The 11720-nt window shown below is 36.2% G+C and overlaps 1 long non-coding RNA gene across 1 annotated transcript; it reads right to left on the bottom strand.

Annotated features, from left to right (window-relative positions):
* Positions 1-7701: 7701 nt before the first annotated feature.
* On the bottom strand, positions 7702-11451 carry LOC138884168 (uncharacterized). Its single transcript, XR_011404326.1, has 2 exons — positions 11379-11451; positions 7702-7908 (listed from the first exon to the last, which is right to left on the bottom strand). It is a non-coding gene; the product is annotated as an uncharacterized lncRNA (long non-coding RNA).
* Between the last annotated feature and the right edge of the window lie 269 nt (positions 11452-11720).

Genomic DNA, 11720 nt, shown 5'->3' with positions numbered 1-11720 from the left:
CAGATGTTGAGTCCTTCTCCTTTTATAGTTGATTCTAGGAGAAGATGTAATGCCTTTGTCTTAATGCGGCAATTATGAGCAATAAATGACATTAAAAGAAACGTTACACAATCATTTCTATTTAATTCAAATTCTCTAACGTATTTGATATTTAATGCTGTATTTAGACTCTTTTACGTCATCAGATTCATATCTTCAACTTCTTCCGATCTTCGGTCTTTAAATGACTCGAATAGGTACGAGACTCGTGTCATTTGAGTAACGGTCCACACCTATGTTGCTTTCTTCTCCCCATATCTGTTGTCGCCCGTGCCTCTTGGCTATTTATTGCGTTTTGACCTTTTGACCAGTCCACGTGTCATGACACGTCATCTTCAATATTCAGACTCAGTTTTTTCCCAATACAATATATAGTTATGGAATCTTTTCTATATACTTTGTTTGATGCTCTTTCATACTACGTCCGCCTTTGTCGTCCTCTGAACGTTGTTTTTTTTTACTTGATGGGTACTGCGAGTACGGAATTCGGAATAAATTATGTCGTCCTTTGCTACCTCACGGCTTGGACGGGATGTCGGTTGGATCAACCGTAGCGATCAGATTTTGACCAATACAACCTCTAGCGTCACCACGCAAAACAGTGGAAACAAAGTGAAAGACGAGTAAAATAAATGTGCCAAAATACATTAATTAATTATCAGGTTGGAAATTAAGTAAGTACGTCAAATTAAGTAGGCAGCCTATTGGCTAGCTAGAGCCATATATAATACTAACACATTTTCTTCTTTAATAATTGTGGACCATGTTTCATCAAATCTTAGTTTGTAGTTGTAGAGATAGACGATAAGAAAGCCGAACGGAGCTACGCCATTAATTCGAGTTTTATTCTCAGATCAATAAAATGTGGCGATGGACGCCAATGTCGAATCTATGCATGTAGCGCGCAAAAGCTAGCAAAAAGCCTCTCAGCGGCTGACTCAGAATTTTTAAGTCATTAAATAAATGCTCAATTACTTTTAATATAAAAATTGCTACTAACATGAGGTGGTTAATTAGTTACTAATATATTTGTATTACTAATTTTCTATGTGAGTAATAGTATTTGGTTCTAAAATAAGCTCAAGCGCCCATAATCCATAATGTAGCCATTGATTCTCAGAACCGTTCCTCATAAAAGCTCCATGAATTTAATGGTGATAAATACAAATATTAAATTCATTAAACTTAAAGTTTTGTGTGATCAAGAGGTCATGAGTTCAAGCTGTGAAAACAACCTCTTGCAGAAATGCAGAATAAGACTGTGTACAACAAACTATTGTGGTCTGACCTTTCCCGAACCCTGCGCATAGCGAAAATCTAATACATCAGACTATCCTTTTTATTAAACTTAAATAAATTTCGAACAAAATTAGACCGAATATAGTAAACTTTAGAATTCAAATCGTACTATCTGTTTCTAAATGGAGTATTTAAAACAAAATAGAAGGTGCAGTACCAAACTAGCAACACAAGGAAGCATGCTTGACTTGACTAGCTAATTTCTTCTTGAAATTGACATGACATGCATTGGTGCACGCCATCGCAAAATTCAAAGCTCCATTTTATTGCGACTTTGTTGAGGTCAATGAAAGAAAAATAATCTTATTCTTTAATTAAAAAATTGATCTTTTTATCTTTATGTCACATTCTAAGGAAAATTAGTACTTCTTAGCCAATAGCATTAATCATAAAAATTATATTGCTAAGTTACTATTTATCTCTCCTCAAAATATTTTATATTTAGTGATGCAAAAATATATATTAAAAAATTATTAACTTTTTTATTTTATTTTTTAAGGTGCACTTATTTGTATCAAATTAGTGTTGAGTCCCAAATCGAGTGTGAGTTAACAAGTGAATCTCCTTCTATAATCTCACCTCATGAGCTAACTTTTGGGATTGAGTTAGGTTTAGGACTGCTTATCGGACGGATTGAGCGGTTATTTACTCTTAACGGTTTGACTTATCAGTTATCAACTTTTAAATGTATTAATCCGCTAGCCATCCGATAAGATATCGGGCGGATTGGTATCGGTTTAGCTCTTATCGGGCGATTTATCAGCCTAATTCAATCTATATTGCGTGCATTACAGAGGGCGTACTATCACAACAAATATACAAAGTGGCAAGGTTTACACGTTCCACAAGTAGTTGAATTGTGTGAAGACATACGCTCTCTTCTAGTAGTTCCAAGTTAGCATGATGGTCAACTAATTAAATGAGTCTCTTTCCTCTTTCACACGATGAATTTGAACTCATTACATGTTGAGAAATTTGAACCAAGATTGTTGATTACTATTATCGTTTTATGATCCACTTTAACGACAATATTTATTTTCTATCAGAAGGTAAAATTACCATGTTAATAACCGATTTCACTTTTAATTTGGAGGTGATGCTGCCTTTTCTTCCTGCTACTATTATGTATATCTGCTTGTGAATGAAAATGCACCAGATTACCGATGACACATGTTTGATGATGGTAAATTAAGCGAAACTTAAGGTCAATGGTAACGCTTGGCCGATTATGATACTGGTGGCATTTGGATTGGATGCGGAACTTAGAGATATGATATCACTGGTGGCGTTTGGATTGGATTATATATATATATATATATATATATATATATATGTCACGACCCGGATTTTCCACCCTCGGGAGTCGTGATGTCGCCTACTAATGAGAGCCAGGCAAGCCAATCCTTAACTGCTTACATCATTATCAAATTACTTCTTTTAACATTTAACAGTGATAGCATGAAAACAGCGAAATTAAATAATTAAGCGAAAGACTTAAATTAAAGAAACTGAACATAAATGCGGAAATCAACATAAGCCTCTACCCAAGAACTGGTGTCACATTACTCACGAACTACTAAGAGTACTAAATACAACCGTTTGAAAGAAAATATAAACTGTTTGTCTCGAATACATGAGATAACAGACTGAAACAAAAGATAGAGGAGACACCGGGCATGCGGACGCCTGCAATGCTACCTCGGTGTGTCACTGGACTGAAGGCTGGCTCCCAAGCTACTGTTGCGATCCGATACCTAAATCTGTGCAAAAGAGCACAGAGTGTAGTATCAGCATAACCGGCCCCATGTGCCGAGTAAGTACCGAGCCTAACCTCGACGAAGTAGTGACGAGTGTCACACCTCCTTTTTCCGCGCCCGGGGGGGGGCGCAGGGGGAGTTTTTTCCAATTAAAGGACAATCGAAACGGGATTGGTTTATTTATTTCAGAGTCGCCACTTGGGAGATTCAGGGTGTCCCAAGTCACCAATTTTAATCCCGAATCGAGGAAAATAATGACTCTATATTATAGTCTGCGTACCAGAAATCCGGATAAGGAATTCTGTTAACCCGGGAGAAGGTGTTAGGCATTCCCGAGTTCCGTGGTTCTAGCACGGTCGCTCAACTGTTATATTTGGCTTGATTATCTGATTTTAAATACAATATGAACTTATGTGCAAATTTTATCTTTTAACCGCTTTATTATTATTGTTTTTACGAGAATGTGAACGTCGCTTAAAACACGTCTTTGGACTGCGTCACATGAAATGCACCCACAATCCGGAACGCATTTTATTTGATGTTTTGAGATTTGGATTTGGGTCACATGAAATGCACACCCGAGTTTAAGAAAATAGATTATTAAACACGCGCCTAAAGAGACTATCGTGTTATTATTTTGGGAAGGCCGTGAAATTCGCTAAACGGCCCTCCTGAATTCTAAGTAATTTAAAACAAGTATTTACTGAGGGCCCCACAATTTGTATTTTTATTCGGCGAGGCTCATCTCATTCTTATTTTTTAAAAGGAATTTGCAACGTCATGGAAATGCATCTCATACCACGTCACAGTCAATGTACCCGTGATTAAAGACACATTTCGATTTCGTTGAGATTTGGATTTGGGTCACATAAATGTGCACCCGAGTTTAGGGAGTTAACATTATTAAAGGCGCGCCTAAAGCAACTAGCGCATTATTATTTTTGGGGAGGGCCGTGAAATTTGCTAAATGGCCCTTCCCGGAATCTAAGTATTTAATATGTACATTTAGAGGGCCCCGCAGCTTGTGCGTTTTTTTTCGAGGCTCGTCTTATTTTTATTAAAGGCAAGCCTAAAAATAATTAAGATTTTCTACCCATGACGTCATCTGAGGTTAAATGAAAACAACGATTCTAATAAATAATAATATCCATGGTAAATAAAAAAACGATTCAACCAAGATGACTCGCAAACCGTTCATGCATTCTCCCATTCACTTTAAACACACAGTAACTATCCATAAAAATAAACATTTTTTAACAAAACAACAAGATTGCATTGTCGACATTCATCAATATCAAATACTCTCATTTGCCTTGAATCATAACATGCGAAACGAACAAAATGAAACAAGGGACGAAGAACACCAACCTTCGAACCTCGACAATCCTAGAACGACAAACAGTGCTTCCTACGGAACTCGAACCGGACTTCACCGAACAAGGAACAACAACGAAAACCCCGGAACAAACTCGACGAACCGGACCTCGACTCAACTTTTGGACTTTGGACTGGAACTCGACTCAGCTTTTGGGCTTTGGACTGGAACTCGACCTCAACTCGACCTCACTGACGGATTGTTTGGTCGACGACTGTGGAGCTCGCAACGGCAACAATGGCGGATTCAAGGAGGAGGAAGGCGATGGTTATGGTGGTGTTTGGACGGTGTCAAGGAGCTGGTTGTTGCTATATTTTTCCGGCGCGACGCCTGTGTACGTGAAGCTGCAGTTGGAGAGGTCGTTTGGGCAGTTGGCGACGGGGGGTGGTTGGACGACGCAGCAGCGATGGCTGCTGCTTGACGGGTGGTCGATGGGTGCTGCTGGGGTTCGGACGGTGGAAAGGCTGGTCTCAGTAGGTGTTTGGACGTGGGGGGTGGTGGTTATGGCGTTCGTTTGGTGGTTTACTGGAAGTTTGGGTGGTGAAGATGGAGGGTCGACGATGGAGGGTCAGTTACGAGAGGGTTCGACGGGAGGGTCTGTTGGAGCAGGTGGGTTTGGACGGTGTCGAGGTGCTGGGGTGACAGTGACGGGGAGGGGTCAGCTGGGTAGGTTTTGGAAGTGGTTTTGAGGTGTCAATGGTGGTTTTGGTCGGTGTCGTTTGGGTGTGTTCGTTGGTGGTGTCGGACGGTGGTGATGGGGTGGTGTTTGGTCGACGGAGGGAGCTCACAACGGCAACAATGGTGGTGGCGGGTGCGTGGGGGTGCTGGCGTCGTTGGTTTTTCTCTTTTTTTTCAGTAGGTTTCCTTTCTTTCTTCGTTTTTAAGAAGAAAGAGGAACAATAGTTTCTTCTTTTTAAATTTTCCAAGTCCTCCTCTATGCTTTGCCTTTGTCCGTGTTTTGTAGTGTTTTGACCAGAAAAAAATGAGCCCCACGCGTGGTGGGGTTCAAGGCATATGTCCCCCACGCGTGGTGGGGTTCCCCACGTGTCCTGGACACGGTTTATTATGGGCTAGGTCCGAAAATTAGGCCTAAAACCGGGTAGTTTGAACCCGAATATTATTCTTTTGCCCAGACCCGAGAAATAGGAACACGTTGCTTAACTAGTCCTATGTAAGCAAAATAACTACCAAAAATAAGACTAGTATTTAACAAAACTATATCTTTTTAAATATTTTTAAGGATTTAAAATAGCTACAAAATATTAATAAAACTATTTTTGTAATTTTCGTAAATATTAAGGTAAAATATGAAGTAATATTTTTTGTATTTTTCAAAGTAAAAATGACTATAAAATATTAATAAAACTATTTTTTTGTAATTTTCGTTTTTTAATAAAGACAAAATATAAAATAATATTTTTTGTATTAAAACGACTACAAAACATTAATAGAATTATATATATTTTTTGTAATTTTCGAATTTATATAAAGTACCAAAATAAAGTACAATTTTTGTATTTTTCAAAATTATAATGACTGCAAACATTAATAGAACTATATATTTTAGTAATTTTTGAATTTATATAAAGTACCAAAATAAAGTACAATTTTTGTATTTTGTATTTTTTTTTCCACGTTTATGAGGAATGCATAAACTAAAAGTCATATATGTAGTTTTGTGATTTTTCTTTTTGCAATGAAATAAAGTGAAAATAGTTAAAATGGCTATATTAGACCCAATTTCACATATTCACGCTAAAAATGTGAAAAATCTCAGGGAGGGTCAAAAATCACGTGCTTACAACGAGGCTAAGGCGAGGTAGTGTAACTTAACCTGCAACATTATATATAATAAAGCAATAAAACAATTCTACACCAACAACAAAGATAAACTGTAACATTAAATAAAATAGCTCAGTCGCCTATTCCAGGCCTCAACTGTAACCAACATCTCACACAAATCTCTAAATTTCCAATCTTCACATTAAAATAACAATATGTGTAGAGTATGAGAAACAGTACAGTAAAACAATAATTTTTTTTCCAAATCTTGTATTAATAATCAGTAAAACATAAATGTCCTCCCTTATCACTGTTTTGTTGCGGCGTGCAACCCGATCCCACCTGTCGCACCTCCTTTTTCCGCCCCCGCGAGGGTACAAGGAGTTTTTTCCAATTAAAGGACAATCGAAACGGGATTTGTTTATTTATTTCAGAGTCGCCACTTGGGAGATTTAGGGTGTCCCAAGTCACCAATTTTAATCCCGAATCGAGGAAACGAATGACTCTGTATTACAGTCTGCGAACCAGAAATCCGGATAAGGAATTCTGTTAACCCGAGAGAAGGTGTTAGGCATTCCCGAGTTCCGTGGTTCTAGCACGGTCGCTCAATTGTCATATTCGACTTATTTATCTGATTTTATACAATTATGAGCTCATGTGCAAGTTTAAATTCTTTACCGCTTTTATTATTATATTTCAAAAGAATGTGAACATCGTTTTAAACATGTCTTTGGATTGCGTCACATGAAATGCACCCGCAATCCGGAACACATTTTTTATTCAATGTTTTGGGATTTGGATTTGGGTCGCATGAAATGCACACCCGAGTTTAAGAAGGTAAGATTATTAAAATGCGCGCCTAAAGCGATTAGCGTATTATTATTTCTGGGTAAGGCCGTGGAATTTTACTAAACGGCTCATCCCGAAGTCTAAGTAATTTTAATTAAACATTTATTGAGGGCCCCGCAATTTGTGCGTTTTATTAGGCGAGGCTCATCTCATTTATTTTTAAAAGGATAATCCTAAAGTGCCTACATTTTTTCTATTAAAATTGTCTCTACAAAATGAAAGAGAAAATGTCTTAATTTATTTACATGCTTGAGTTGTTATAGTTGGGTTTCGAATATGATTCATAAATTCTGAAAATGATGCAAGTAGGGCAGTCCGTTGCCAATGCGGGCCCAGGCCCAACGTGTATGGCATAAAACTAGACTTGGGCCGTCTTATTCACATGTTACTACCTAGTTACATTATACTAGGCATGTTCTCAGTTTGTCAAATTAAAAAACAAACTTAGCAATCTAATTTTAATCCTAAACCATTTACATGCTGAAATTAACCAATATTATTTAACTAAACAATATACCTACAAGTTCCGAAATGGTCTATTCGTTTGATTTAATCTCTGGACGGAGTTACTACACCATTTATTTATTTTTAAGCAATATATATAGATAGTTCATCCGTTAAGCTATCGTCAGATGTTCCACTATATATATTAAATAGCTACATTATTCTAATTTTTGTAAGCTAAATAATTTATATATACAAATAAAATTCAGAATATAATTAAAATAAATTTAGAACTTCAACTCTTCATTTTCGTATTCATGCTTCCTGTTTCAGTTTACAATAATCAGCGTGTCAGTTGTGTACCTGATATTGGAAGCAAAAGAAAAGGGAGATCAGCAGAAATTCAGTAGCATACAACAACAGCAACCCCAGCAACCAGTAACAACCAGCAACGAGAAACTTAGTGACAAATTTTAAAATCAAGACAAAAATCCAGAAACACCAACAACAATCAACGGACAGAAGCAAAGGGAATCTTTTCAGATTTTGAAAGACTAGTTAGTGTTTAACCCTTAATTTCTGAATCCGTATATCAGAATATTTGGATTGTATATCAGGTGTATACTATTCTTCTTTTGAATTTTCAGAATGTTTTTCTTTTTATTTTCTGAAGTCTTAGTATTTTTCGGAATTTCCTCTCTTAAAATTTTCTTCTGTATTCTCCCCCCTTTTTATTCTGCCCCCCTTAAAATCTGATTCAAGTCCTTTATTTATCTCTCATCCCAAACCCTTTAATCAATTAATAAAACAACCACTTTCTTCTACCAAACCTACTATCTTCCCACTCATCCCCCTTTTAATCACACTACCTAATGTTTTGTCCCCCACTACATTAAACAAATATATCAACCCCACCCCATTACATCTTGTCCCCCATGCTTAACATAAAAAATTACATTATTCCCCAGTAATTTATGTCTTGTCCCCCATTATATTAAACAATTGTTCAAATGTTTAATTCCAAAAATACCCCTCCGACCTTACTGAAATTACCAATTTACCCTGAAAATATTGTAATTTACCAATCTACCCCGTCAGCTATAACAAGTTCAACTAATCAATTCTAACCAAAATATAGCATCTATAACCAATTCCTAATCAGATTTTAGGAACAACTCAAACTAAATGATGAACAACAAAGAAACCACTGGAATTATTTTGATTGAACAATATTTTTTAACAACAAACCTATTTTCAGATTCAACACAATAACAAACAAATATATTCAAATCATTGAGCTCAAATTCAACTTAAACTTAAACAAAATAAATGAACAGATTCAAATTACTAAACTCAAATAATCAATTGATCTTCAAATTAAATCCAACAATGTTACAACAAAGATGTATGATTCAAACTAAATCAAAAATTTACAAACCAACACATAAACTCACATTAAATTAAAACGAACTTCAAACAAACAATTAACACGAATTAAATCTAAATTAAACAAACAAAAATGGACGATTTAAGTGATTAAACTAACATATTTCTATATTACAACTAAATTCTTTTAAACAAATAAAAATAAACCGAAGAAGAAATAATTGATTGAATTTCAACTTGAATCTAACCACATTAAAATTAAACTAACAATTTCTTTTTGAATCTAACAACATTAAAATTAAACTAGCAATTTTCTTTTTGAATCTAACAACATTAAAATTAAACTAACAATTTCTTTTACAAAAATAAATAAAAACACATGAAACAAACTGAAAAAACAATTAATTCAATCAACAAAATACGTGAACAAACACATGAATTAATTCAACAAAACATATGAACAAACTAGAAAGTTAATTCAGCGATATACATGAACAAAACAAGAATCGAACATTTACCGATTTTAAATCCGAAAATATCAAAACAAAATACGGAAAACATGAAACTCGAACCTACTAACCAGATCGAAGCGACGATGAACTTGAATGAAAACAAATCTGTCCGGAAATGATTATCGCACCAAAATCACTCGAATTTGCCCGGAAACTTAAACAATGGACGAAGCTTCGCTGGAGGGGTGTTTGGCGACGACGAGAGCTGAAGCAACAGTAGCATGCTGCTGCCACGCTGCTGAAACAGTAGCAGCACAGGAGCAGCAGCTTATTGAGAAGAAGATTGCAGCAGCAGCATCACTGCTGGAGCAGCCATGGCTGCTCGTCGTAGCTGGACGCGGCGGGAAGCAGTTGTGGTGGTTTGGGCATGACGACGATGGTCGTTTGGAGTTGGGTGTTCATGGTGCGACGAAGAAGATGAAGCAGTGGGGTGCTGCTGCAATAGGCGGACATGGCTGGTCGTTTATGGTGGTCGACGAAGAAGATGAAGCAGCGGGGAAGCCATGGATGACGCAGCAGCAAGGTCGTTTGGGACGACGGCGAAGAAGAAGCAGCAGCCATGAACGGCTGCTGCGTGCACTGTGTGTGTGAGTTGCTGTGTGTGTGTTGCTGTGGGGGTGTGTGCGTGCGTGGAGATGGTGAAGAGGGTAGCCATTGATGGCTTTCTTGGAGCTTGAGGAAGAAGAAGGAAAGAGAGGAGGGGGGGCAGATGGGTAGTGTTTTAGGTTTTGGTTTTTAGGGTTTTTTAGTTTTTTTTTTTGTGAAAATGTAAGATAGGGGGTGTTGGGTCTTTGGGTTATGGAGCGGACCGGGTCGACCCGTGTCGAGATGGACCGGGTCATGGGGAAGGTTGGGTATTTTTTGGGTATGTGGCTTGAATTTGAAGAAGAGGCCCAATTCCGATTTTCTTCATATTTTTTGCTCTATTTTCTTCTACTTTCTAATTAATAAAACTAAAATTCTAAATTAAGTTATAAACTAAATTAACTTATCAAGAAATACTAATTAATTCCAAATAAATATTATCGCATATTTAAATAGCAATTAACGATAAAATCGCAAAATTATACGTTAAATGCTAAAATGCAACGTACATTATTTTTTTTTTATAATTTTCTCATTTTTAAAACAAACTTAAATAAGTACTAAACGAATATGTGACATATTTTATTTTTTTATATTTTTTAAACAAATAAACATGCACAGACAAAAAATACAAATAATTATACAAAAATACCAAAAAAAAATTCAAAAATTGCACACCAAGGAAAAATCGTTTTATTTTGAATTTTTGGGAGTAATTCTTTCATAGGGTAAAAATCACGTGCTTACACCACCTGTCCACCCTTATCTCTATCATTTATTTCACCCATCCACCCTTATCGCTATCATTTATTTCACCTGTCCACTCTTGTCACTATCATTTATTTCACCTGTCCACCCTTATCACTATCATTTATTTCATCTGTCCACCCTTATCACTATCATTTATTTAATTTATTAAAACTTTCACAATTCAGGCCAAGCCTTTCACAACACTTTTATCTCAACAAATGTAAACAGAAAACCGTACTTCTCATAAACTCATCAATAGTATCTCAAAATGAAACCATCAGGTATATATATATATCGTAAAACAATGTCAACGCACTCACTCTTTATGTACAGTAATAAAACCAAGGAAAACAAAAAAAAATTGTAACAAGGCTTAACAACAAATTAACAAGCCAAGTAATCATAGAAACAACAATGAACATGAAACAATTAAAATATGAAGCAATTATATTGGAAATGGGGAAAGGATCATGTAAGCAGAAAATTTGATGGTGCATAGATACTCGTCACCTCACCTATACACCACACACATGAAATTTCACATAATAATTAAGTTGGAGATTCCTATTCCCTCAAGTCAAGGTTAAACCAAGCACTTACCTCGCTTTGCAATTTCAATCAATTACTCGACCACAACTTTCCCTTTTGAATTTGTCTCCAAAGGCTTCAAATCTATTCACAAATAATTCGAAATACTCAACACGGATCGTAGGAATGAATTGCATAAGAATTTACTAATTTTTCGGATAAAATCGGAAATTCATTTTAATATTCAGTAGTGGGATCCACATTTCGAATCCCGAAAAAACTTACGAAATCTGAACACATTCCGATACGAGTTCAACCATACCAATTTTATCCAATTCCGATAACAACTCGACCCCCAAATCTTCAAATTAAACTAAGAGGGTTTTCAAGATTTTTCCAACTAAAATCACCAAT

Source organism: Nicotiana sylvestris, chromosome 12 (genome assembly GCF_000393655.2).
Source record: "Nicotiana sylvestris chromosome 12, ASM39365v2, whole genome shotgun sequence".
NCBI lineage: Eukaryota > Viridiplantae > Streptophyta > Magnoliopsida > Solanales > Solanaceae > Nicotiana > Nicotiana sylvestris.
The sequence above is the reverse complement of the archived record's forward strand: the minus strand, read 5'-3'. Positions and strand labels throughout refer to the sequence as shown.